Source organism: Pungitius pungitius, chromosome 12 (assembly GCF_949316345.1).
Source record: "Pungitius pungitius chromosome 12, fPunPun2.1, whole genome shotgun sequence".
Taxonomy (NCBI): Eukaryota; Metazoa; Chordata; class Actinopteri; order Perciformes; family Gasterosteidae; genus Pungitius; species Pungitius pungitius.
Window position 1 is genome coordinate 15,384,358 of NC_084911.1, and position 22,895 is coordinate 15,407,252.

Sequence of the window (22,895 nt, forward strand, 5' to 3'; positions counted from 1 at the left end):
CACTGCATTTAAACACTTTTAAACCCTCCCAGGACAATGAACACATGCTACGATTATTATCAAATTATGCCGCAAGCTCAGACCAAACAAGACGAGGTGGCCGAGTGGTTAAGGCGATGGACTGCTAATCCATTGTGCTCTGCACGCATGGGTTCGAATCCCATTCTCGTCGCATTCCACTTTTATTTGACCAAATACATTTACAAGTCACCACCACGAAATTCACATCTGTTGCCCTAGTTCCAATTTGGTTGAAGCAAAGGGCTCAGATTGTCCACACCTCATCTAAAGCCAACCCTGTAATGTAACAGAGTATTCTTCTCAACCCATCAACATACGTTTTTACAACACCTTTAAGGTGATTGAGAAAAATTGTTTGGTCAATAAGACGGTCGAAATCAACTAAATGTTCGTAAAAACCTAGTCTAAAGTAAGACTTGGCGGCCGAGTGTTTTGGCCTTTGCTGATTATTGTCACTATCTCCTTGTCTGAAAATTAGGAATAATGGAGGATGCGGGCATCGATCCCGCTACTTCTCGCATGCTAAGCGAGCGCTCTACCATTTGAGCTAATCCCCCTCTACACAGAGCGCGTGGGTCGAATTGCCATAAGGCTGACACTGCATTTAAACACTTTTAAACCCTCCCAGGACAATGAACACATGCTACGATTATTATCAAATTATGCCGCAAGGTCAGACCAAACAAGACGAGGTGGCCGAGTGGTTAAGGCGATGGACTGCTAATCCATTGTGCTCTGCACGCATGGGTTCGAATCCCATTCTCGTCGCATTCCACTTTTATTTGACCAAATACATTTACAAGTCACCACTACGCAATTCACATCTGTTGCCCTAGTTCCAATTTGGTTGGAGCAAAGGGCTCAGATTGTCCACACCTCATCTAAAGCCAACCCTGTAATGTAACAGAGTATTCTTCTCAACCCATCAACATACGTTTTTACAACACCTTTAAGGTGATTGAGAAAAATTGTTTGGTCAATAAGACGGTCGAAATCAACTAAATGTTCGTAAAAACCTAGTCTAAAGTAAGACTTGGCGGCCGAGTGTTTTGGCCTTTGCTGATTATTGTCACTATCTCCTTGTCTGAAAATTAGGAATAATGGAGGATGCGGGCATCGATCCCGCTACTTCTCGCATGCTAAGCGAGCGCTCTACCATTTGAGCTAATCCCCCTCTACACAGAGCGCTTGGGTCGAATTGCCATAAGGCTGACACTGCATTTAAACGCTTTTAAAACCTCCCAGGACAATGAAAACATGCTACGATAATTACCATAAAATGCCACAAGCTCAGACCAAACAAGACGAGGTGGCCGAGTGGTTAAGGCGATGGACTGCTAATCCATTGTGCTCTGCACGCATGGGTTCGAATCCCATTCTCGTCGCATTCCTCTTCTTTTTGACCAAATACATTTACAAGTCACCACCACGAAATTCACATCTGTTGCCCTAGTTCCAATTTGGTTGGAGCAAAGGGCTCAGATTGTCAAGACCTCATCTAAAGCCAACCCTGTAATGTAACAGAGTATTCTTCTCAACCCATCAACATACGTTTTTACAACACCTTTAAGGTGATTGAGAAAAATTGTTTGGTCAATAAGACGGTCGAAATCAACTAAATGTTTGTAAAAACCTATTCTAAAGTAAGACTTGGCGGCCGAGTGTTTTGGCCTTTGCTGATTATTGTCACTATCTCCTTGTCTGAAAATTAGGAATAATGGAGGATGCGGGCATCGATCCCGCTACCTCTCGCATGCTAAGCGAGCGCTCTACCATTTGAGCTAATCCCCCTCTACACAGAGCGCTTGGGTCGATTTGCCATAAGGCTGACACTGCATTTTAACACTTTTAAAACCTCCCAGGACAATGAAAACATGCTACGATAATTATCAAATTATGCCGCAAGCTCCTATTAAACAAGACTTGGCGGCCGAGTGTTTTGGCCTTTGCTGATTATTGTCACTATCTCCTTGTCTGAAAATTAGGAATAATGGAGGATGCGGGCATCGATCCCGCTACTTCTCGCATGCTAAGCGAGCGCTCTACCATTTGAGCTAATCCCCCTCTACGCAGAGCGCGTGGGTCGAATTGCCATAAGGCTGACACTGCATTTAAACACTTTTAAACCCTCCCAGGACAATGAACACATGCTACGATTATTATCAAATTATGCCGCAAGGTCAGACCAAACAAGACGAGGTGGCCGAGTGGTTAAGGCGATGGACTGCTAATCCATTGTGCTCTGCACGCATGGGTTCGAATCCCATTCTCGTCGCATTCCACTTCTATTTGACCAAATACATTTACAAGTCACCACTACGCAATTCACATCTGTTGCCCTAGTTCCAATTTGGTTGGAGCAAAGGGCTCAGATTGTCCACACCTCATCTAAAGCCAACCCTGTAATGTAACAGAGTATTCTTCTCAACCCATCAACATACGTTTTTACAACACCTTTAAGGTGATTGAGAAAAATTGTTTGGTCAATAAGACGGTCGAAATCAACTAAATGTTTGTAAAAACCTAGTCTAAAGTAAGACTTGGCGGCCGAGTGTTTTGGCCTTTGCTGATTATTGTCACTATCTCCTTGTCTGAAAATTAGGAATAATGGAGGATGCGGGCATCGATCCCGCTACCTCTCGCATGCTAAGCGAGCGCTCTACCATTTGAGCTAATCCCCCTCTACACAGAGCGCATGGGTCGAATTGCCATAAGGCTGACACTGCATTTTAACACTTTTAAAACCTCCCAGGACAATGAAAACATGCTACGATAATTACCATAAAATGCCACAAGCTCAGACCAAACAAGACGAGGTGGCCGAGTGGTTAAGGCGATGGACTGCTAATCCATTGTGCTCTGCACGCATGGGTTCGAATCCCATTCTCGTCGCATTCCTCTTCTTTTTGACCAAATACATTTACAAGTCACCACCACGAAATTCACATCTGTTGCCCTAGTTCCAATTTGGTTGGAGCAAAGGGCTCAGATTGTCAAGACCTCATCTAAAGCCAACCCTGTAATGTAACAGAGTATTCTTCTCAACCCATCAACATACGTTTTTACAACACCTTTAAGGTGATTGAGAAAAATTGTTTGGTCAATAAGACGGTCGAAATCAACTAAATGTTTGTAAAAACCTATTCTAAAGTAAGACTTGGCGGCCGAGTGTTTTGGCCTTTGCTGATTATTGTCACTATCTCCTTGTCTGAAAATTAGGAATAATGGAGGATGCGGGCATCGATCCCGCTACCTCTCGCATGCTAAGCGAGCGCTCTACCATTTGAGCTAATCCCCCTCTACACAGAGCGCTTGGGTCGATTTGCCATAAGGCTGACACTGCATTTTAACACTTTTAAAACCTCCCAGGACAATGAAAACATGCTACGATAATTATCAAATTATGCCGCAAGCTCCTATTAAACAAGACTTGGCGGCCGAGTGTTTTGGCCTTTGCTGATTATTGTCACTATCTCCTTGTCTAAAAATTAGGAATAATGGAGAATGCGGGCATCGATCCAGCTACTTCTCGCATGCTAAGCGAGCGCTCTACCATTTGAGCTAATCCCCCTCTACACAGAGCGCTTGGGTCGAATTGCCATAAGGCTGACACTGCATTTAAACACTTTTAAACCCTCCCAGGACAATGAACACATGCTACGATAATTATCAAATTATGCCTCAAGCTCAGACCAAACAAGACGAGGTGGCCGAGTTGTTAAGGCGATGGACTGCTAATCCATTGTGCTCTGCACGCATGGGTTCGAATCCCATTCTCGTCGCATTCCACTTTTATTTGACCAAATACATTTACAAGTCACCACCACGAAATTCACATCTGTTGCCCTAGTTCCAATTTGGTTGGAGCAAAGGGCTCAGATTGTCCACACCTCATCTAAAGCCAACCCTGTAATGTAACAGAGTATTCTTCTCAACCCATCAACATACATTTTTACAACACCTTTAAGGTGATTGAGAAAAATTGTTTGGTCAATAAGACCGTCGAAATCCACTAAATGTTCGTAAAAACCTAGTCTAAAGTAAGACTTGGCGGCCGAGTGTTTTGGCCTTTGCTGGTTATTGTCACTATCTCCTTGTCTCAAAATTAGGAATAATGGAGGATGCGGGCATCGATCCCGCTACTTCTCGCATGCTAAGCGAGCGCTCTACCATTTGAGCTAATCCCCCTCTACACAGAGCGTTTGGGTCGAATTGCCATAAGGCTGACACTGCATTTAAACGCTTTTAAAACCTCCCAGGACAATGAACACCTGCTACGATAATTACCATAAAATGCCGCAAGCTCAGACCAAACAAGACTTGGCGGCCGAGTGTTTTGGCCTTTGCTGATTATTGTCACTATCTCCTTGTCTGAAAATTAGGAATAATGGAGGATGCGGGCATCGATCCCGCTACTTCTCGCATGCTAAGCGAGCGCTCTACCATTTGAGCTAACCCCCCTCTACGCAGAGCGCGTGGGTCGAATTGCCATAAGGCTGACACTGCATTTAAACACTTTTAAACCCTCCCAGGACAATGAACACATGCTACGATTATTATCAAATTATGCCGCAAGCTCAGACCAAACAAGACGAGGTGGCCGAGTGGTTAAGGCGATGGACTGCTAATCCATTGTGCTCTGCACGCATGGGTTCGAATCCCATTCTCGTCGCATTCCACTTTAATTTGACCAAATACATTTACAAGTCACCACCACGAAATTCACATCTGTTGCCCTAGTTCCAATTTGGTTGGAGCAAAGGGCTCAGATTGTCCACACCTCATCTAAAGCCAACCCTGTAATGTAACAGAGTATTCTTCTCAACCCATCAACATACATTTTTACAACACCTTTAAGGTGATTGAGAAAAATTGTTTGGTCAATAAGACGGTCGAAATCAACTAAATGTTCGTAAAAACCTAGTCTAAAGTAAGACTTGGCGGCCGAGTGTTTTGGCCTTTGCTGATTATTGTCACTATCTCCTTGTCTGAAAATTAGGAATAATGGAGGATGCGGGCATCGATCCCGCTACTTCTCGCATGCTAAGCGAGCGCTCTACCATTTGAGCTAACCCCCCTCTACGCAGAGCGCGTGGGTCGAATTGCCATAAGGCTGACACTGCATTTAAACACTTTTAAACCCTCCCAGGACAATGAACACATGCTACGATTATTATCAAATTATGCCGCAAGCTCAGACCAAACAAGACGAGGTGGCCGAGTGGTTAAGGCGATGGACTGCTAATCCATTGTGCTCTGCACGCATGGGTTCGAATCCCATTCTCGTCGCATTCCACTTTTATTTGACCAAATACATTTACAAGTCACCACCACGAAATTCACATCTGTTGCCCTAGTTCCAATTTGGTTGAAGCAAAGGGCTCAGATTGTCCACACCTCATCTAAAGCCAACCCTGTAATGTAACAGAGTATTCTTCTCAACCCATCAACATACGTTTTTACAACACCTTTAAGGTGATTGAGAAAAATTGTTTGGTCAATAAGACGGTCGAAATCAACTAAATGTTCGTAAAAACCTAGTCTAAAGTAAGACTTGGCGGCCGAGTGTTTTGGCCTTTGCTGATTATTGTCACTATCTCCTTGTCTGAAAATTAGGAATAATGGAGGATGCGGGCATCGATCCCGCTACTTCTCGCATGCTAAGCGAGCGCTCTACCATTTGAGCTAATCCCCCTCTACACAGAGCGCGTGGGTCGAATTGCCATAAGGCTGACACTGCATTTAAACACTTTTAAACCCTCCCAGGACAATGAACACATGCTACGATTATTATCAAATTATGCCGCAAGGTCAGACCAAACAAGACGAGGTGGCCGAGTGGTTAAGGCGATGGACTGCTAATCCATTGTGCTCTGCACGCATGGGTTCGAATCCCATTCTCGTCGCATTCCACTTTTATTTGACCAAATACATTTACAAGTCACCACTACGCAATTCACATCTGTTGCCCTAGTTCCAATTTGGTTGGAGCAAAGGGCTCAGATTGTCCACACCTCATCTAAAGCCAACCCTGTAATGTAACAGAGTATTCTTCTCAACCCATCAACATACGTTTTTACAACACCTTTAAGGTGATTGAGAAAAATTGTTTGGTCAATAAGACGGTCGAAATCAACTAAATGTTCGTAAAAACCTAGTCTAAAGTAAGACTTGGCGGCCGAGTGTTTTGGCCTTTGCTGATTATTGTCACTATCTCCTTGTCTGAAAATTAGGAGTAATGGAGGATGCGGGCATCGATCCCGCTACTTCTCGCATGCTAAGCGAGCGCTCTACCATTTGAGCTAATCCCCCTCTACACAGAGCGCTTGGGTCGAATTGCCATAAGGCTGACACTGCATTTAAACGCTTTTAAAACCTCCCAGGACAATGAACACCTGCTACGATAATTACCATAAAATGCCGCAAGCTCAGACCAAACAAGACTTGGCGGCCGAGTGTTTTGGCCTTTGCTGATTATTGTCACTATCTCCTTGTCTGAAAATTAGGAATAATGGAGGATGCGGGCATCGATCCCGCTACTTCTCGCATGCTAAGCGAGCGCTCTACCATTTGAGCTAACCCCCCTCTACGCAGAGCGCGTGGGTCGAATTGCCATAAGGCTGACACTGCATTTAAACACTTTTAAACCCTCCCAGGACAATGAACACATGCTACGATTATTATCAAATTATGCCGCAAGCTCAGACCAAACAAGACGAGGTGGCCGAGTGGTTAAGGCGATGGACTGCTAATCCATTGTGCTCTGCACGCATGGGTTCGAATCCCATTCTCGTCGCATTCCACTTTAATTTGACCAAATACATTTACAAGTCACCACCACGAAATTCACATCTGTTGCCCTAGTTCCAATTTGGTTGGAGCAAAGGGCTCAGATTGTCCACACCTCATCTAAAGCCAACCCTGTAATGTAACAGAGTATTCTTCTCAACCCATCAACATACATTTTTACAACACCTTTAAGGTGATTGAGAAAAATTGTTTGGTCAATAAGACGGTCGAAATCAACTAAATGTTCGTAAAAACCTAGTCTAAAGTAAGACTTGGCGGCCGAGTGTTTTGGCCTTTGCTGATTATTGTCACTATCTCCTTGTCTGAAAATTAGGAATAATGGAGGATGCGGGCATCGATCCCGCTACTTCTCGCATGCTAAGCGAGCGCTCTACCATTTGAGCTAATCCCCCTCTACACAGAGCGCGTGGGTCGAATTGCCATAAGGCTGACACTGCATTTAAACACTTTTAAACCCTCCCAGGACAATGAACACATGCTACGATTATTATCAAATTATGCCGCAAGGTCAGACCAAACAAGACGAGGTGGCCGAGTGGTTAAGGCGATGGACTGCTAATCCATTGTGCTCTGCACGCATGGGTTCGAATCCCATTCTCGTCGCATTCCTCTTCTTTTTGACCAAATACATTTACAAGTCACCACCACGAAATTCACATCTGTTGCCCTAGTTCCAATTTGGTTGGAGCAAAGGGCTCAGATTGTCAAGACCTCATCTAAAGCCAACCCTGTAATGTAACAGAGTATTCTTCTCAACCCATCAACATACGTTTTTACAACACCTTTAAGGTGATTGAGAAACATTGTTTGGTCAATAAGACGGTCGAAATCAACTAAATGTTTGTAAAAACCTAATCTAAAGTAAGACTTGGCGGCCGAGTGTTTTGGCCTTTGCTGATTATTGTCACTATCTCCTTGTCTGAAAATTAGGAATAATGGAGGATGCGGGCATCGATCCCGCTACTTCTCGCATGCTAAGCGAGCGCTCTACCATTTGAGCTAATCCCCCTCTACACAGAGCGCTTGGGTCGAATTGCCATAAGGCTGACACTGCATTTTAACACTTTTAAAACCTCCCAGGACAATAAAAACATGCTACGATAATTATCAAATTATGCCGCAAGCTCCTATTAAACAAGACTTGGCGGCCGAGTGTTTTGGCCTTTGCTGATCATTGTCACTATCTCCTTGTCTAAAAATTAGGAATAATGGAGAATGCGGGCATCGATCCCGCTACTTCTCGCATGCTAAGCGAGCGCTCTACCATTTGAGCTAATCCCCCTCTACACAGAGCGCTTGGGTCGAATTGCCATAAGGCTGACACTGCATTTAAACACTTTTAAACCCTCCCAGGACAATGAACACATGCTACGATAATTATCAAATTATGCCTCAAGCTCAGACCAAACAAGACGAGGTGGCCGAGTTGTTAAGGCGATGGACTGCTAATCCATTGTGCTCTGCACGCATGGGTTCGAATCCCATTCTCGTCGCATTCCACTTTTATTTGACCAAATACATTTACAAGTCACCACCACGAAATTCACATCTGTTGCCCTAGTTCCAATTTGGTTGGAGCAAAGGGCTCAGATTGTCCACACCTCATCTAAAGCCAACCCTGTAATGTAACAGAGTATTCTTCTCAACCCATCAACATACATTTTTACAACACCTTTAAGGTGATTGAGAAAAATTGTTTGGTCAATAAGACGGTCGAAATCAACTAAATGTTCGTAAAAACCTAGTCTAAAGTAAGACTTGGCGGCCGAGTGTTTTGGCCTTTGCTGATTATTGTCACTATCTCCTTGTCTGAAAATTAGGAATAATGGAGGATGCGGGCATCGATCCCGCTACTTCTCGCATGCTAAGCGAGCGCTCTACCATTTGAGCTAACCCCCCTCTACGCAGAGCGCGTGGGTCGAATTGCCATAAGGCTGACACTGCATTTAAACACTTTTAAACCCTCCCAGGACAATGAACACATGCTACGATTATTATCAAATTATGCCGCAAGCTCAGACCAAACAAGACGAGGTGGCCGAGTGGTTAAGGCGATGGACTGCTAATCCATTGTGCTCTGCACGCATGGGTTCGAATCCCATTCTCGTCGCATTCCACTTTTATTTGACCAAATACATTTACAAGTCACCACCACGAAATTCACATCTGTTGCCCTAGTTCCAATTTGGTTGGAGCAAAGGGCTCAGATTGTCCACACCTCATCTAAAGCCAACCCTGTAATGTAACAGAGTATTCTTCTCAACCCATCAACATACATTTTTACAACACCTTTAAGGTGATTGAGAAAAATTGTTTGGTCAATAAGACGGTCGAAATCAACTAAATGTTCGTAAAAACCTAGTCTAAAGTAAGACTTGGCGGCCGAGTGTTTTGGCCTTTGCTGATTATTGTCACTATCTCCTTGTCTGAAAATTAGGAATAATGGAGGATGCGGGCATCGATCCCGGTACTTCTCGCATGCTAAGCGAGCGCTCTACCATTTGAGCTAATCCCCCTCTACACAGAGCGCTTGGGTCGAATTGCCATAAGGCTGACACTGCATTTTAACACTTTTAAAACCTCCCAGGACAATAAAAACATGCTACGATAATTATCAAATTATGCCGCAAGGTCAGACCAAACAAGACGAGGTGGCCGAGTGGTTAAGGCGATGGACTGCTAATCCATTGTGCTCTGCACGCATGGGTTCGAATCCCATTCTCGTCGCATTCCACTTTTATTTGACCAAATACATTTACAAGTCACCACTACGCAATTCACATCTGTTGCCCTAGTTCCAATTTGGTTGGAGCAAAGGGCTCAGATTGTCCACACCTCATCTAAAGCCAACCCTGTAATGTAACAGAGTATTCTTCTCAACCCATCAACATACGTTTTTACAACACCTTTAAGGTGATTGAGAAAAATTGTTTGGTCAATAAGACGGTCGAAATCAACTAAATGTTCGTAAAAACCTAGTCTAAAGTAAGACTTGGCGGCCGAGTGTTTTGGCCTTTGCTGATTATTGTCACTATCTCCTTGTCTGAAAATTAGGAATAATGGAGGATGCGGGCATCGATCCCGCTACTTCTCGCATGCTAAGCGAGCGCTCTACCATTTGAGCTAATCCCCCTCTACACAGAGCGCGTGGGTCGAATTGCCATAAGGCTGACACTGCATTTAAACACTTTTAAACCCTCCCAGGACAATGAACACATGCTACGATTATTATCAAATTATGCCGCAAGGTCAGACCAAACAAGACGAGGTGGCCGAGTGGTTAAGGCGATGGACTGCTAATCCATTGTGCTCTGCACGCATGGGTTCGAATCCCATTCTCGTCGCATTCCTCTTCTTTTTGACCAAATACATTTACAAGTCACCACCACGAAATTCACATCTGTTGCCCTAGTTCCAATTTGGTTGGAGCAAAGGGCTCAGATTGTCAAGACCTCATCTAAAGCCAACCCTGTAATGTAACAGAGTATTCTTCTCAACCCATCAACATACGTTTTTACAACACCTTTAAGGTGATTGAGAAACATTGTTTGGTCAATAAGACGGTCGAAATCAACTAAATGTTTGTAAAAACCTAATCTAAAGTAAGACTTGGCGGCCGAGTGTTTTGGCCTTTGCTGATTATTGTCACTATCTCCTTGTCTGAAAATTAGGAATAATGGAGGATGCGGGCATCGATCCCGCTACTTCTCGCATGCTAAGCGAGCGCTCTACCATTTGAGCTAATCCCCCTCTACACAGAGCGCTTGGGTCGAATTGCCATAAGGCTGACACTGCATTTTAACACTTTTAAAACCTCCCAGGACAATAAAAACATGCTACGATAATTATCAAATTATGCCGCAAGCTCCTATTGAACAAGACTTGGCGGCCGAGTGTTTTGGCCTTTGCTGATTATTGTCACTATCTCCTTGTCTAAAAATTAGGAATAATGGAGAATGCGGGCATCGATCCCGCTACTTCTCGCACGCTAAGCGAGCGCTCTTCCATTTGAGCTAATCCCCCTCTACACAGACCGCTTGGGTCGAATTGCCATAAGGCTGACACTGCATTTAAACACTTTTAAACCCTCCCAGGACAATGAACACATGCTACGATAATTATCAAATTATGCCTCAAGCTCAGACCAAACAAGACGAGGTGGCCGAGTTGTTAAGGCGATGGACTGCTAATCCATTGTGCTCTGCACGCATGGGTTCGAATCCCATTCTCGTCGCATTCCACTTTTATTTGACCAAATACATTTACAAGTCACCACCACGAAATTCACATCTGTTGCCCTAGTTCCAATTTGGTTGGAGCAAAGGGCTCAGATTGTCCACACCTCATCTAAAGCCAACCCTGTAATGTAACAGAGTATTCTTCTCAACCCATCAACATACATTTTTACAACACCTTTAAGGTGATTGAGAAAAATTGTTTGGTCAATAAGACGGTCGAAATCAACTAAATGTTCGTAAAAACCTAGTCTAAAGTAAGACTTGGCGGCCGAGTGTTTTGGCCTTTGCTGATTATTGTCACTATCTCCTTGTCTGAAAATTAGGAATAATGGAGGATGCGGGCATCGATCCCGCTACTTCTCGCATGCTAAGCGAGCGCTCTACCATTTGAGCTAATCCCCCTCTACACAGAGCGCGTGGGTCGAATTGCCATAAGGCTGACACTGCATTTAAACACTTTTAAACCCTCCCAGGACAATGAACACATGCTACGATTATTATCAAATTATGCCGCAAGGTCAGACCAAACAAGACGAGGTGGCCGAGTGGTTAAGGCGATGGACTGCTAATCCATTGTGCTCTGCACGCATGGGTTCGAATCCCATTCTCGTCGCATTCCACTTTTATTTGACCAAATACATTTACAAGTCACCACTACGCAATTCACATCTGTTGCCCTAGTTCCAATTTGGTTGGAGCAAAGGGCTCAGATTGTCCACACCTCATCTAAAGCCAACCCTGTAATGTAACAGAGTATTCTTCTCAACCCATCAACATACGTTTTTACAACACCTTTAAGGTGATTGAGAAAAATTGTTTGGTCAATAAGACGGTCGAAATCAACTAAATGTTCGTAAAAACCTAGTCTAAAGTAAGACTTGGCGGCCGAGTGTTTTGGCCTTTGCTGATTATTGTCACTATCTCCTTGTCTGAAAATTAGGAATAATGGAGGATGCGGGCATCGATCCCGCTACTTCTCGCATGCTAAGCGAGCGCTCTACCATTTGAGCTAATCCCCCTCTACACAGAGCGCTTGGGTCGAATTGCCATAAGGCTGACACTGCATTTTAACACTTTTAAAACCTCCCAGGACAATAAAAACATGCTACGATAATTATCAAATTATGCCGCAAGCTCCTATTAAACAAGACTTGGCGGCCGAGTGTTTTGGCCTTTGCTGATTATTGTCACTATCTCCTTGTCTGAAAATTAGGAATAATGGAGGATGCGGGCATCGATCCCGCTACTTCTCGCATGCTAAGCGAGCGCTCTACCATTTGAGCTAATCCCCCTCTACACAGAGCGCGTGGGTCGAATTGCCATAAGGCTGACACTGCATTTAAACACTTTTAAACCCTCCCAGGACAATGAACACATGCTACGATTATTATCAAATTATGCCGCAAGGTCAGACCAAACAAGACGAGGTGGCCGAGTGGTTAAGGCGATGGACTGCTAATCCATTGTGCTCTGCACGCATGGGTTCGAATCCCATTCTCGTCGCATTCCACTTTTATTTGACCAAATACATTTACAAGTCACCACTACGCAATTCACATCTGTTGCCCTAGTTCCAATTTGGTTGGAGCAAAGGGCTCAGATTGTCCACACCTCATCTAAAGCCAACCCTGTAATGTAACAGAGTATTCTTCTCAACCCATCAACATACGTTTTTACAACACCTTTAAGGTGATTGAGAAAAATTGTTTGGTCAATAAGACGGTCGAAATCAACTAAATGTTCGTAAAAACCTAGTCTAAAGTAAGACTTGGCGGCCGAGTGTTTTGGCCTTTGCTGATTATTGTCACTATCTCCTTGTCTGAAAATTAGGAATAATGGAGGATGCGGGCATCGATCCCGCTACTTCTCGCATGCTAAGCGAGCGCTCTACCATTTGAGCTAATCCCCCTCTACACAGAGCGCGTGGGTCGAATTGCCATAAGGCTGACACTGCATTTAAACACTTTTAAACCCTCCCAGGACAATGAACACATGCTACGATTATTATCAAATTATGCCGCAAGGTCAGACCAAACAAGACGAGGTGGCCGAGTGGTTAAGGCGATGGACTGCTAATCCATTGTGCTCTGCACGCATGGGTTCGAATCCCATTCTCGTCGCATTCCACTTTTATTTGACCAAATACATTTACAAGTCACCACCACGAAATTCACATCTGTTGCCCTAGTTCCAATTTGGTTGGAGCAAAGGGCTCAGATTGTCAAGACCTCATCTAAAGCCAACCCTGTAATGTAACAGAGTATTCTTCTCAACCCATCAACATACGTTTTTACAACACCTTTAAGGTGATTGAGAAACATTGTTTGGTCAATAAGACGGTCGAAATCAACTAAATGTTTGTAAAAACCTAATCTAAAGTAAGACTTGGCGGCCGAGTGTTTTGGCCTTTGCTGATTATTGTCACTATCTCCTTGTCTGAAAATTAGGAATAATGGAGGATGCGGGCATCGATCCCGCTACTTCTCGCATGCTAAGCGAGCGCTCTACCATTTGAGCTAATCCCCCTCTACACAGAGCGCTTGGGTCGAATTGCCATAAGGCTGACACTGCATTTTAACACTTTTAAAACCTCCCAGGACAATAAAAACATGCTACGATAATTATCAAATTATGCCGCAAGCTCCTATTAAACAAGACTTGGCGGCCGAGTGTTTTGGCCTTTGCTGATTATTGTCACTATCTCCTTGTCTAAAAATTAGGAATAATGGAGAATGCGGGCATCGATCCCGCTACTTCTCGCATGCTAAGCGAGCGCTCTACCATTTGAGCTAATCCCCCTCTACACAGAGCGCTTGGGTCGAATTGCCATAAGGCTGACACTGCATTTAAACACTTTTAAACCCTCCCAGGACAATGAACACATGCTACGATAATTATCAAATTATGCCTCAAGCTCAGACCAAACAAGACGAGGTGGCCGAGTTGTTAAGGCGATGGACTGCTAATCCATTGTGCTCTGCACGCATGGGTTCGAATCCCATTCTCGTCGCATTCCACTTTTATTTGACCAAATACATTTACAAGTCACCACCACGAAATTCACATCTGTTGCCCTAGTTCCAATTTGGTTGGAGCAAAGGGCTCAGATTGTCCACACCTCATCTAAAGCCAACCCTGTAATGTAACAGAGTATTCTTCTCAACCCATCAACATACATTTTTACAACACCTTTAAGGTGATTGAGAAAAATTGTTTGGTCAATAAGACGGTCGAAATCAACTAAATGTTCGTAAAAACCTAGTCTAAAGTAAGACTTGGCGGCCGAGTGTTTTGGCCTTTGCTGATTATTGTCACTATCTCCTTGTCTGAAAATTAGGAATAATGGAGGATGCGGGCATCGATCCCGCTACTTCTCGCATGCTAAGCGAGCGCTCTACCATTTGAGCTAACCCCCCTCTACGCAGAGCGCGTGGGTCGAATTGCCATAAGGCTGACACTGCATTTAAACACTTTTAAACCCTCCCAGGACAATGAACACATGCTACGATTATTATCAAATTATGCCGCAAGCTCAGACCAAACAAGACGAGGTGGCCGAGTGGTTAAGGCGATGGACTGCTAATCCATTGTGCTCTGCACGCATGGGTTCGAATCCCATTCTCGTCGCATTCCACTTTTATTTGACCAAATACATTTACAAGTCACCACCACGAAATTCACATCTGTTGCCCTAGTTCCAATTTGGTTGGAGCAAAGGGCTCAGATTGTCCACACCTCATCTAAAGCCAACCCTGTAATGTAACAGAGTATTCTTCTCAACCCATCAACATACATTTTTACAACACCTTTAAGGTGATTGAGAAAAATTGTTTGGTCAATAAGACGGTCGAAATCAACTAAATGTTCGTAAAAACCTAGTCTAAAGTAAGACTTGGCGGCCGAGTGTTTTGGCCTTTGCTGATTATTGTCACTATCTCCTTGTCTAAAAATTAGGAATAATGGAGAATGCGGGCATCGATCCCGCTACTTCTCGCACGCTAAGCGAGCGCTCTACCATTTGAGCTAATCCCCCTCTACACAGACCGCTTGGGTCGAATTGCCATAAGGCTGACACTGCATTTAAACACTTTTAAACCCTCCCAGGACAATGAACACATGCTACGATAATTATCAAATTATGCCTCAAGCTCAGACCAAACAAGACGAGGTGGCCGAGTTGTTAAGGCGATGGACTGCTAATCCATTGTGCTCTGCACGCATGGGTTCGAATCCCATTCTCGTCGCATTCCACTTTTATTTGACCAAATACATTTACAAGTCACCACCACGAAATTCACATCTGTTGCCCTAGTTCCAATTTGGTTGGAGCAAAGGGCTCAGATTGTCCACACCTCATCTAAAGCCAACCCTGTAATGTAACAGAGTATTCTTCTCAACCCATCAACATACATTTTTACAACACCTTTAAGGTGATTGAGAAAAATTGTTTGGTCAATAAGACGGTCGAAATCAACTAAATGTTCGTAAAAACCTAGTCTAAAGTAAGACTTGGCGGCCGAGTGTTTTGGCCTTTGCTGATTATTGTCACTATCTCCTTGTCTGAAAATTAGGAATAATGGAGGATGCGGGCATCGATCCCGCTACTTCTCGCATGCTAAGCGAGCGCTCTACCATTTGAGCTAATCCCCCTCTACACAGAGCGCTTGGGTCGAATTGCCATAAGGCTGACACTGCATTTTAACACTTTTAAAACCTCCCAGGACAATAAAAACATGCTACGATAATTATCAAATTATGCCGCAAGGTCAGACCAAACAAGACGAGGTGGCCGAGTGGTTAAGGCGATGGACTGCTAATCCATTGTGCTCTGCACGCATGGGTTCGAATCCCATTCTCGTCGCATTCCACTTTTATTTGACCAAATACATTTACAAGTCACCACTACGCAATTCACATCTGTTGCCCTAGTTCCAATTTGGTTGGAGCAAAGGGCTCAGATTGTCCACACCTCATCTAAAGCCAACCCTGTAATGTAACAGAGTATTCTTCTCAACCCATCAACATACGTTTTTACAACACCTTTAAGGTGATTGAGAAAAATTGTTTGGTCAATAAGATGGTCGAAATCAACTAAATGTTCGTAAAAACCTAGTCTAAAGTAAGACTTGGCGGCCGAGTGTTTTGGCCTTTGCTGATTATTGTCACTATCTCCTTGTCTGAAAATTAGGAATAATGGAGGATGCGGGCATCGATCCCGCTACTTCTCGCATGCTAAGCGAGCGCTCTACCATTTGAGCTAATCCCCCTCTACACAGAGCGCGTGGGTCGAATTGCCATAAGGCTGACACTGCATTTAAACACTTTTAAACCCTCCCAGGACAATGAACACATGCTACGATTATTATCAAATTATGCCGCAAGGTCAGACCAAACAAGACGAGGTGGCCGAGTGGTTAAGGCGATGGACTGCTAATCCATTGTGCTCTGCACGCATGGGTTCGAATCCCATTCTCGTCGCATTCCTCTTCTTTTTGACCAAATACATTTACAAGTCACCACCACGAAATTCACATCTGTTGCCCTAGTTCCAATTTGGTTGGAGCAAAGGGCTCAGATTGTCAAGACCTCATCTAAAGCCAACCCTGTAATGTAACAGAGTATTCTTCTCAACCCATCAACATACGTTTTTACAACACCTTTAAGGTGATTGAGAAACATTGTTTGGTCAATAAGACGGTCGAAATCAACTAAATGTTTGTAAAAACCTAATCTAAAGTAAGACTTGGCGGCCGAGTGTTTTGGCCTTTGCTGATTATTGTCACTATCTCCTTGTCTGAAAATTAGGAATAATGGAGGATGCGGGCATCGATCCCGCTACTTCTCGCATGCTAAGCGAGCGCTCTACCATTTGAGCTAATCCCCCTCTACACAGAGCGCGTGGGTCGAATTGCCATAAGGCTGACACTGCATTTAAACACTTTTAAACCCTCCCAGGACAATGAACACATGCTACGATTATTATCAAATTATGCCGCAAGGTCAGACCAAACAAGACGAGGTGGCCGAGTGGTTAAGGCGATGGACTGCTAATCCATTGTGCTCTGCACGCATGGGTTCGAATCCCATTCTCGTCGCATTCCACTTTTATTTGACCAAATACATTTACAAGTCACCACTACGCAATTCACATCTGTTGCCCTAGTTCCAATTTGGTTGGAGCAAAGGGCTCAGATTGTCCACACCTCATCTAAAGCCAACCCTGTAATGTAACAGAGTATTCTTCTCAACCCATCAACATACGTTTTTACAACACCTTTAAGGTGATTGAGAAAAATTGTTTGGTCAATAAGACGGTCGAAATCAACTAAATGTTCGTAAAAACCTAGTCTAAAGTAAGACTTGGCGGCCGAGTGTTTTGGCCTTTGCTGATTATTGTCACTATCTCCTTGTCTGAAAATTAGGAATAATGGAGGATGCGGGCATCGATCCCGCTACTTCTCGCATGCTAAGCGAGCGCTCTACCATTTGAGCTAATCCCCCTCTACACAGAGCGCGTGGGTCGAATTGCCATAAGGCTGACACTGCATTTAAACACTTTTAAACCCTCCCAGGACAATGAACACATGCTACGATTATTATCAAATTATGCCGCAAGGTCAGACCAAACAAGACGAGGTGGCCGAGTGGTTAAGGCGATGGACTGCTAATCCATTGTGCTCTGCACGCATGGGTTCGAATCCCATTCTCGTCGCATTCCTCTTCTTTTTGACCAAATACATTTACAAGTCACCACCACGAAATTCACATCTGTTGCCCTAGTTCCAATTTGGTTGGAGCAAAGGGCTCAGATTGTCAAGACCTCATCTAAAGCCAACCCTGTAATGTAACAGAGTATTCTTCTCAACCCATCAACATACGTTTTTACAACACCTTTAAGGTGATTGAGAAACATTGTTTGGTCAATAAGACGGTCGAAATCAACTAAATGTTTGTAAAAACCTAATCTAAAGTAAGACTTGGCGGCCGAGTGTTTTGGCCTTTGCTGATTATTGTCACTATCTCCTTGTCTGAAAATTAGGAATAAAGGAGGATGCGGGCATCGATCCCGCTACTTCTCGCATGCTAAGCGAGCGCTCTACCATTTGAGCTAATCCCCCTCTACACAGAGCGCTTGGGTCGAATTGCCATAAGGCTGACACTGCATTTTAACACTTTTAAAACCTCCCAGGACAATAAAAACATGCTACGATAATTATCAAATTATGCCGCAAGCTCCTATTGAACAAGACTTGGCGGCCGAGTGTTTTGGCCTTTGCTGATTATTGTCACTATCTCCTTGTCTAAAAATTAGGAATAATGGAGAATGCGGGCATCGATCCCGCTACTTCTCGCACGCTAAGCGAGCGCTCTACCATTTGAGCTAATCCCCCTCTACACAGACCGCTTGGGTCGAATTGCCATAAGGCTGACACTGCATTTAAACACTTTTAAACCCTCCCAGGACAATGAACACATGCTACGATAATTATCAAATTATGCCTCAAGCTCAGACCAAACAAGACGAGGTGGCCGAGTTGTTAAGGCGATGGACTGCTAATCCATTGTGCTCTGCACGCATGGGTTCGAATCCCATTCTCGTCGCATTCCACTTTTATTTGACCAAATACATTTACAAGTCACCACCACGAAATTCACATCTGTTGCCCTAGTTCCAATTTGGTTGGAGCAAAGGGCTCAGATTGTCCACACCTCATCTAAAGCCAACCCTGTAATGTAACAGAGTATTCTTCTCAACCCATCAACATACATTTTTACAACACCTTTAAGGTGATTGAGAAAAATTGTTTGGTCAATAAGACGGTCGAAATCAACTAAATGTTCGTAAAAACCTAGTCTAAAGTAAGACTTGGCGGCCGAGTGTTTTGGCCTTTGCTGATTATTGTCACTATCTCCTTGTCTGAAAATTAGGAATAATGGAGGATGTGGGCATCGATCCCGCTACTTCTCGCATGCTAAGCGAGCGCTCTACCATTTGAGCTAACCCCCCTCTACGCAGAGCGCGTGGGTCGAATTGCCATAAGGCTGACACTGCATTTAAACACTTTTAAACCCTCCCAGGACAATGAACACATGCTACGATTATTATCAAATTATGCCGCAAGGTCAGACCAAACAAGACGAGGTGGCCGAGTGGTTAAGGCGATGGACTGCTAATCCATTGTGCTCTGCACGCATGGGTTCGAATCCCATTCTCGTCGCATTCCTCTTCTTTTTGACCAAATACATTTACAAGTCACCACCACGAAATTCACATCTGTTGCCCTAGTTCCAATTTGGTTGGAGCAAAGGGCTCAGATTGTCCACACCTCATCTAAAGCCAACCCTGTAATGTAACAGAGTATTCTTCTCAACCCATCAACATACATTTTTACAACACCTTTAAGGTGATTGAGAAAAATTGTTTGGTCAATAAGACGGTCGAAATCAACTAAATGTTCGTAAAAACCTAGTCTAAAGTAAGACTTGGCGGCCGAGTGTTTTGGCCTTTGCTGATTATTGTCACTATCTCCTTGTCTGAAAATTAGGAATAATGGAGGATGCGGGCATCGATCCCGCTACTTCTCGCATGCTAAGCGAGCGCTCTACCATTTGAGCTAATCCCCCTCTACACAGAGCGCTTGGGTCGAATTGCCATAAGGCTGACACTGCATTTTAACACTTTTAAAACCTCCCAGGACAATAAAAACATGCTACGATAATTATCAAATTATGCCGCAAGGTCAGACCAAACAAGACGAGGTGGCCGAGTGGTTAAGGCGATGGACTGCTAATCCATTGTGCTCTGCACGCATGGGTTCGAATCCCATTCTCGTCGCATTCCACTTTTATTTGACCAAATACATTTACAAGTCACCACTACGCAATTCACATCTGTTGCCCTAGTTCCAATTTGGTTGGAGCAAAGGGCTCAGATTGTCCACACCTCATCTAAAGCCAACCCTGTAATGTAACAGAGTATTCTTCTCAACCCATCAACATACGTTTTTACAACACCTTTAAGGTGATTGAGAAAAATTGTTTGGTCAATAAGACGGTCGAAATCAACTAAATGTTCGTAAAAACCTAGTCTAAAGTAAGACTTGGCGGCCGAGTGTTTTGGCCTTTGCTGATTATTGTCACTATCTCCTTGTCTGAAAATTAGGAATAATGGAGGATGCGGGCATCGATCCCGCTACTTCTCGCATGCTAAGCGAGCGCTCTACCATTTGAGCTAATCCCCCTCTACACAGAGCGCGTGGGTCGAATTGCCATAAGGCTGACACTGCATTTAAACACTTTTAAACCCTCCCAGGACAATGAACACATGCTACGATTATTATCAAATTATGCCGCAAGGTCAGACCAAACAAGACGAGGTGGCCGAGTGGTTAAGGCGATGGACTGCTAATCCATTGTGCTCTGCACGCATGGGTTCGAATCCCATTCTCGTCGCATTCCTCTTCTTTTTGACCAAATACATTTACAAGTCACCACCACGAAATTCACATCTGTTGCCCTAGTTCCAATTTGGTTGGAGCAAAGGGCTCAGATTGTCAAGACCTCATCTAAAGCCAACCCTGTAATGTAACAGAGTATTCTTCTCAACCCATCAACATACGTTTTTACAACACCTTTAAGGTGATTGAGAAACATTGTTTGGTCAATAAGACGGTCGAAATCAACTAAATGTTTGTAAAAACCTAATCTAAAGTAAGACTTGGCGGCCGAGTGTTTTGGCCTTTGCTGATTATTGTCACTATCTCCTTGTCTGAAAATTAGGAATAATGGAGGATGCGGGCATCGATCCCGCTACTTCTCGCATGCTAAGCGAGCGCTCTACCATTTGAGCTAATCCCCCTCTACACAGAGCGCTTGGGTCGAATTGCCATAAGGCTGACACTGCATTTTAACACTTTTAAAACCTCCCAGGACAATAAAAACATGCTACGATAATTATCAAATTATGCCGCAAGCTCCTATTGAACAAGACTTGGCGGCCGAGTGTTTTGGCCTTTGCTGATTATTGTCACTATCTCCTTGTCTAAAAATTAGGAATAATGGAGAATGCGGGCATCGATCCCGCTACTTCTCGCACGCTAAGCGAGCGCTCTACCATTTGAGCTAATCCCCCTCTACACAGACCGCTTGGGTCGAATTGCCATAAGGCTGACACTGCATTTAAACACTTTTAAACCCTCCCAGGACAATGAACACATGCTACGATAATTATCAAATTATGCCTCAAGCTCAGACCAAACAAGACGAGGTGGCCGAGTTGTTAAGGCGATGGACTGCTAATCCATTGTGCTCTGCACGCATGGGTTCGAATCCCATTCTCGTCGCATTCCACTTTTATTTGACCAAATACATTTACAAGTCACCACCACGAAATTCACATCTGTTGCCCTAGTTCCAATTTGGTTGGAGCAAAGGGCTCAGATTGTCCACACCTCATCTAAAGCCAACCCTGTAATGTAACAGAGTATTCTTCTCAACCCATCAACATACATTTTTACAACACCTTTAAGGTGATTGAGAAAAATTGTTTGGTCAATAAGACGGTCGAAATCAACTAAATGTTCGTAAAAACCTAGTCTAAAGTAAGACTTGGCGGCCGAGTGTTTTGGCCTTTGCTGATTATTGTCACTATCTCCTTGTCTGAAAATTAGGAATAATGGAGGATGCGGGCATCGATCCCGCTACTTCTCGCATGCTAAGCGAGCGCTCTACCATTTGAGCTAATCCCCCTCTACACAGAGCGCTTGGGTCGAATTGCCATAAGGCTGACACTGCATTTTAACACTTTTAAAACCTCCCAGGACAATAAAAACATGCTACGATAATTATCAAATTATGCCGCAAGGTCAGACCAAACAAGACGAGGTGGCCGAGTGGTTAAGGCGATGGACTGCTAATCCATTGTGCTCTGCACGCATGGGTTCGAATCCCATTCTCGTCGCATTCCACTTTTATTTGACCAAATACATTTACAAGTCACCACTACGCAATTCACATCTGTTGCCCTAGTTCCAATTTGGTTGGAGCAAAGGGCTCAGATTGTCCACACCTCATCTAAAGCCAACCCTGTAATGTAACAGAGTATTCTTCTCAACCCATCAACATACGTTTTTACAACACCTTTAAGGTGATTGAGAAAAATTGTTTGGTCAATAAGACGGTCGAAATCAACTAAATGTTCGTAAAAACCTAGTCTAAAGTAAGACTTGGCGGCCGAGTGTTTTGGCCTTTGCTGATTATTGTCACTATCTCCTTGTCTGAAAATTAGGAATAATGGAGGATGCGGGCATCGATCCCGCTACTTCTCGCATGCTAAGCGAGCGCTCTACCATTTGAGCTAATCCCCCTCTACACAGAGCGCGTGGGTCGAATTGCCATAAGGCTGACACTGCATTTAAACACTTTTAAACCCTCCCAGGACAATGAACACATGCTACGATTATTATCAAATTATGCCGCAAGGTCAGACCAAACAAGACGAGGTGGCCGAGTGGTTAAGGCGATGGACTGCTAATCCATTGTGCTCTGCACGCATGGGTTCGAATCCCATTCTCGTCGCATTCCTCTTCTTTTTGACCAAATACATTTACAAGTCACCACCACGAAATTCACATCTGTTGCCCTAGTTCCAATTTGGTTGGAGCAAAGGGCTCAGATTGTCAAGACCTCATCTAAAGCCAACCCTGTAATGTAACAGAGTATTCTTCTCAACCCATCAACATACGTTTTTACAACACCTTTAAGGTGATTGAGAAACATTGTTTGGTCAATAAGACGGTCGAAATCAACTAAATGTTTGTAAAAACC

At 43.9% G+C, this 22,895-nt stretch overlaps 36 non-coding genes across 36 annotated transcripts; 33 read left to right on the plus strand and 3 right to left on the minus strand.

Moving 5' to 3' along the window:
• The first annotated feature begins 90 nt into the window (after positions 1-90).
• trnas-gcu (transfer RNA serine (anticodon GCU)) lies at positions 91-172 on the plus strand. The gene has a single exon. It is a non-coding gene; the product is annotated as a tRNA-Ser (tRNA).
• Positions 173-707: 535 nt separating this feature from the next.
• Positions 708-789, plus strand: trnas-gcu (transfer RNA serine (anticodon GCU)). Its single transcript has one exon. It is a non-coding gene; the product is annotated as a tRNA-Ser (tRNA).
• A 535-nt stretch (positions 790-1,324) lies between these two features.
• On the plus strand, positions 1,325-1,406 carry trnas-gcu (transfer RNA serine (anticodon GCU)). The gene has a single exon. It is a non-coding gene; the product is annotated as a tRNA-Ser (tRNA).
• Positions 1,407-1,739: 333 nt separating this feature from the next.
• Positions 1,740-1,812, minus strand: trnaa-agc (transfer RNA alanine (anticodon AGC)). Its single transcript has one exon. It is a non-coding gene; the product is annotated as a tRNA-Ala (tRNA).
• A 402-nt stretch (positions 1,813-2,214) lies between these two features.
• trnas-gcu (transfer RNA serine (anticodon GCU)) lies at positions 2,215-2,296 on the plus strand. Its single transcript has one exon. It is a non-coding gene; the product is annotated as a tRNA-Ser (tRNA).
• A 333-nt stretch (positions 2,297-2,629) lies between these two features.
• On the minus strand, positions 2,630-2,702 carry trnaa-agc (transfer RNA alanine (anticodon AGC)). The gene has a single exon. It is a non-coding gene; the product is annotated as a tRNA-Ala (tRNA).
• Positions 2,703-2,831: 129 nt separating this feature from the next.
• trnas-gcu (transfer RNA serine (anticodon GCU)) lies at positions 2,832-2,913 on the plus strand. Its single transcript has one exon. It is a non-coding gene; the product is annotated as a tRNA-Ser (tRNA).
• Positions 2,914-3,246: 333 nt separating this feature from the next.
• Positions 3,247-3,319, minus strand: trnaa-agc (transfer RNA alanine (anticodon AGC)). Its single transcript has one exon. It is a non-coding gene; the product is annotated as a tRNA-Ala (tRNA).
• Positions 3,320-3,721: 402 nt separating this feature from the next.
• trnas-gcu (transfer RNA serine (anticodon GCU)) lies at positions 3,722-3,803 on the plus strand. Its single transcript has one exon. It is a non-coding gene; the product is annotated as a tRNA-Ser (tRNA).
• Positions 3,804-4,611: 808 nt separating this feature from the next.
• Positions 4,612-4,693, plus strand: trnas-gcu (transfer RNA serine (anticodon GCU)). The gene has a single exon. It is a non-coding gene; the product is annotated as a tRNA-Ser (tRNA).
• A 535-nt stretch (positions 4,694-5,228) lies between these two features.
• Positions 5,229-5,310, plus strand: trnas-gcu (transfer RNA serine (anticodon GCU)). The gene has a single exon. It is a non-coding gene; the product is annotated as a tRNA-Ser (tRNA).
• A 535-nt stretch (positions 5,311-5,845) lies between these two features.
• trnas-gcu (transfer RNA serine (anticodon GCU)) lies at positions 5,846-5,927 on the plus strand. The gene has a single exon. It is a non-coding gene; the product is annotated as a tRNA-Ser (tRNA).
• An 808-nt stretch (positions 5,928-6,735) lies between these two features.
• trnas-gcu (transfer RNA serine (anticodon GCU)) lies at positions 6,736-6,817 on the plus strand. The gene has a single exon. It is a non-coding gene; the product is annotated as a tRNA-Ser (tRNA).
• Positions 6,818-7,352: 535 nt separating this feature from the next.
• On the plus strand, positions 7,353-7,434 carry trnas-gcu (transfer RNA serine (anticodon GCU)). The gene has a single exon. It is a non-coding gene; the product is annotated as a tRNA-Ser (tRNA).
• Positions 7,435-8,242: 808 nt separating this feature from the next.
• On the plus strand, positions 8,243-8,324 carry trnas-gcu (transfer RNA serine (anticodon GCU)). Its single transcript has one exon. It is a non-coding gene; the product is annotated as a tRNA-Ser (tRNA).
• Positions 8,325-8,859: 535 nt separating this feature from the next.
• Positions 8,860-8,941, plus strand: trnas-gcu (transfer RNA serine (anticodon GCU)). The gene has a single exon. It is a non-coding gene; the product is annotated as a tRNA-Ser (tRNA).
• Positions 8,942-9,476: 535 nt separating this feature from the next.
• Positions 9,477-9,558, plus strand: trnas-gcu (transfer RNA serine (anticodon GCU)). Its single transcript has one exon. It is a non-coding gene; the product is annotated as a tRNA-Ser (tRNA).
• Positions 9,559-10,093: 535 nt separating this feature from the next.
• Positions 10,094-10,175, plus strand: trnas-gcu (transfer RNA serine (anticodon GCU)). Its single transcript has one exon. It is a non-coding gene; the product is annotated as a tRNA-Ser (tRNA).
• An 808-nt stretch (positions 10,176-10,983) lies between these two features.
• Positions 10,984-11,065, plus strand: trnas-gcu (transfer RNA serine (anticodon GCU)). Its single transcript has one exon. It is a non-coding gene; the product is annotated as a tRNA-Ser (tRNA).
• A 535-nt stretch (positions 11,066-11,600) lies between these two features.
• Positions 11,601-11,682, plus strand: trnas-gcu (transfer RNA serine (anticodon GCU)). Its single transcript has one exon. It is a non-coding gene; the product is annotated as a tRNA-Ser (tRNA).
• Positions 11,683-12,490: 808 nt separating this feature from the next.
• Positions 12,491-12,572, plus strand: trnas-gcu (transfer RNA serine (anticodon GCU)). Its single transcript has one exon. It is a non-coding gene; the product is annotated as a tRNA-Ser (tRNA).
• A 535-nt stretch (positions 12,573-13,107) lies between these two features.
• Positions 13,108-13,189, plus strand: trnas-gcu (transfer RNA serine (anticodon GCU)). The gene has a single exon. It is a non-coding gene; the product is annotated as a tRNA-Ser (tRNA).
• An 808-nt stretch (positions 13,190-13,997) lies between these two features.
• On the plus strand, positions 13,998-14,079 carry trnas-gcu (transfer RNA serine (anticodon GCU)). Its single transcript has one exon. It is a non-coding gene; the product is annotated as a tRNA-Ser (tRNA).
• Positions 14,080-14,614: 535 nt separating this feature from the next.
• On the plus strand, positions 14,615-14,696 carry trnas-gcu (transfer RNA serine (anticodon GCU)). The gene has a single exon. It is a non-coding gene; the product is annotated as a tRNA-Ser (tRNA).
• A 535-nt stretch (positions 14,697-15,231) lies between these two features.
• Positions 15,232-15,313, plus strand: trnas-gcu (transfer RNA serine (anticodon GCU)). The gene has a single exon. It is a non-coding gene; the product is annotated as a tRNA-Ser (tRNA).
• Positions 15,314-15,848: 535 nt separating this feature from the next.
• Positions 15,849-15,930, plus strand: trnas-gcu (transfer RNA serine (anticodon GCU)). The gene has a single exon. It is a non-coding gene; the product is annotated as a tRNA-Ser (tRNA).
• A 535-nt stretch (positions 15,931-16,465) lies between these two features.
• trnas-gcu (transfer RNA serine (anticodon GCU)) lies at positions 16,466-16,547 on the plus strand. Its single transcript has one exon. It is a non-coding gene; the product is annotated as a tRNA-Ser (tRNA).
• Positions 16,548-17,082: 535 nt separating this feature from the next.
• Positions 17,083-17,164, plus strand: trnas-gcu (transfer RNA serine (anticodon GCU)). The gene has a single exon. It is a non-coding gene; the product is annotated as a tRNA-Ser (tRNA).
• Positions 17,165-17,699: 535 nt separating this feature from the next.
• trnas-gcu (transfer RNA serine (anticodon GCU)) lies at positions 17,700-17,781 on the plus strand. The gene has a single exon. It is a non-coding gene; the product is annotated as a tRNA-Ser (tRNA).
• An 808-nt stretch (positions 17,782-18,589) lies between these two features.
• trnas-gcu (transfer RNA serine (anticodon GCU)) lies at positions 18,590-18,671 on the plus strand. Its single transcript has one exon. It is a non-coding gene; the product is annotated as a tRNA-Ser (tRNA).
• A 535-nt stretch (positions 18,672-19,206) lies between these two features.
• On the plus strand, positions 19,207-19,288 carry trnas-gcu (transfer RNA serine (anticodon GCU)). Its single transcript has one exon. It is a non-coding gene; the product is annotated as a tRNA-Ser (tRNA).
• Positions 19,289-19,823: 535 nt separating this feature from the next.
• trnas-gcu (transfer RNA serine (anticodon GCU)) lies at positions 19,824-19,905 on the plus strand. Its single transcript has one exon. It is a non-coding gene; the product is annotated as a tRNA-Ser (tRNA).
• A 535-nt stretch (positions 19,906-20,440) lies between these two features.
• trnas-gcu (transfer RNA serine (anticodon GCU)) lies at positions 20,441-20,522 on the plus strand. Its single transcript has one exon. It is a non-coding gene; the product is annotated as a tRNA-Ser (tRNA).
• Positions 20,523-21,330: 808 nt separating this feature from the next.
• trnas-gcu (transfer RNA serine (anticodon GCU)) lies at positions 21,331-21,412 on the plus strand. Its single transcript has one exon. It is a non-coding gene; the product is annotated as a tRNA-Ser (tRNA).
• A 535-nt stretch (positions 21,413-21,947) lies between these two features.
• Positions 21,948-22,029, plus strand: trnas-gcu (transfer RNA serine (anticodon GCU)). Its single transcript has one exon. It is a non-coding gene; the product is annotated as a tRNA-Ser (tRNA).
• A 535-nt stretch (positions 22,030-22,564) lies between these two features.
• On the plus strand, positions 22,565-22,646 carry trnas-gcu (transfer RNA serine (anticodon GCU)). The gene has a single exon. It is a non-coding gene; the product is annotated as a tRNA-Ser (tRNA).
• Positions 22,647-22,895: the final 249 nt, after the last annotated feature.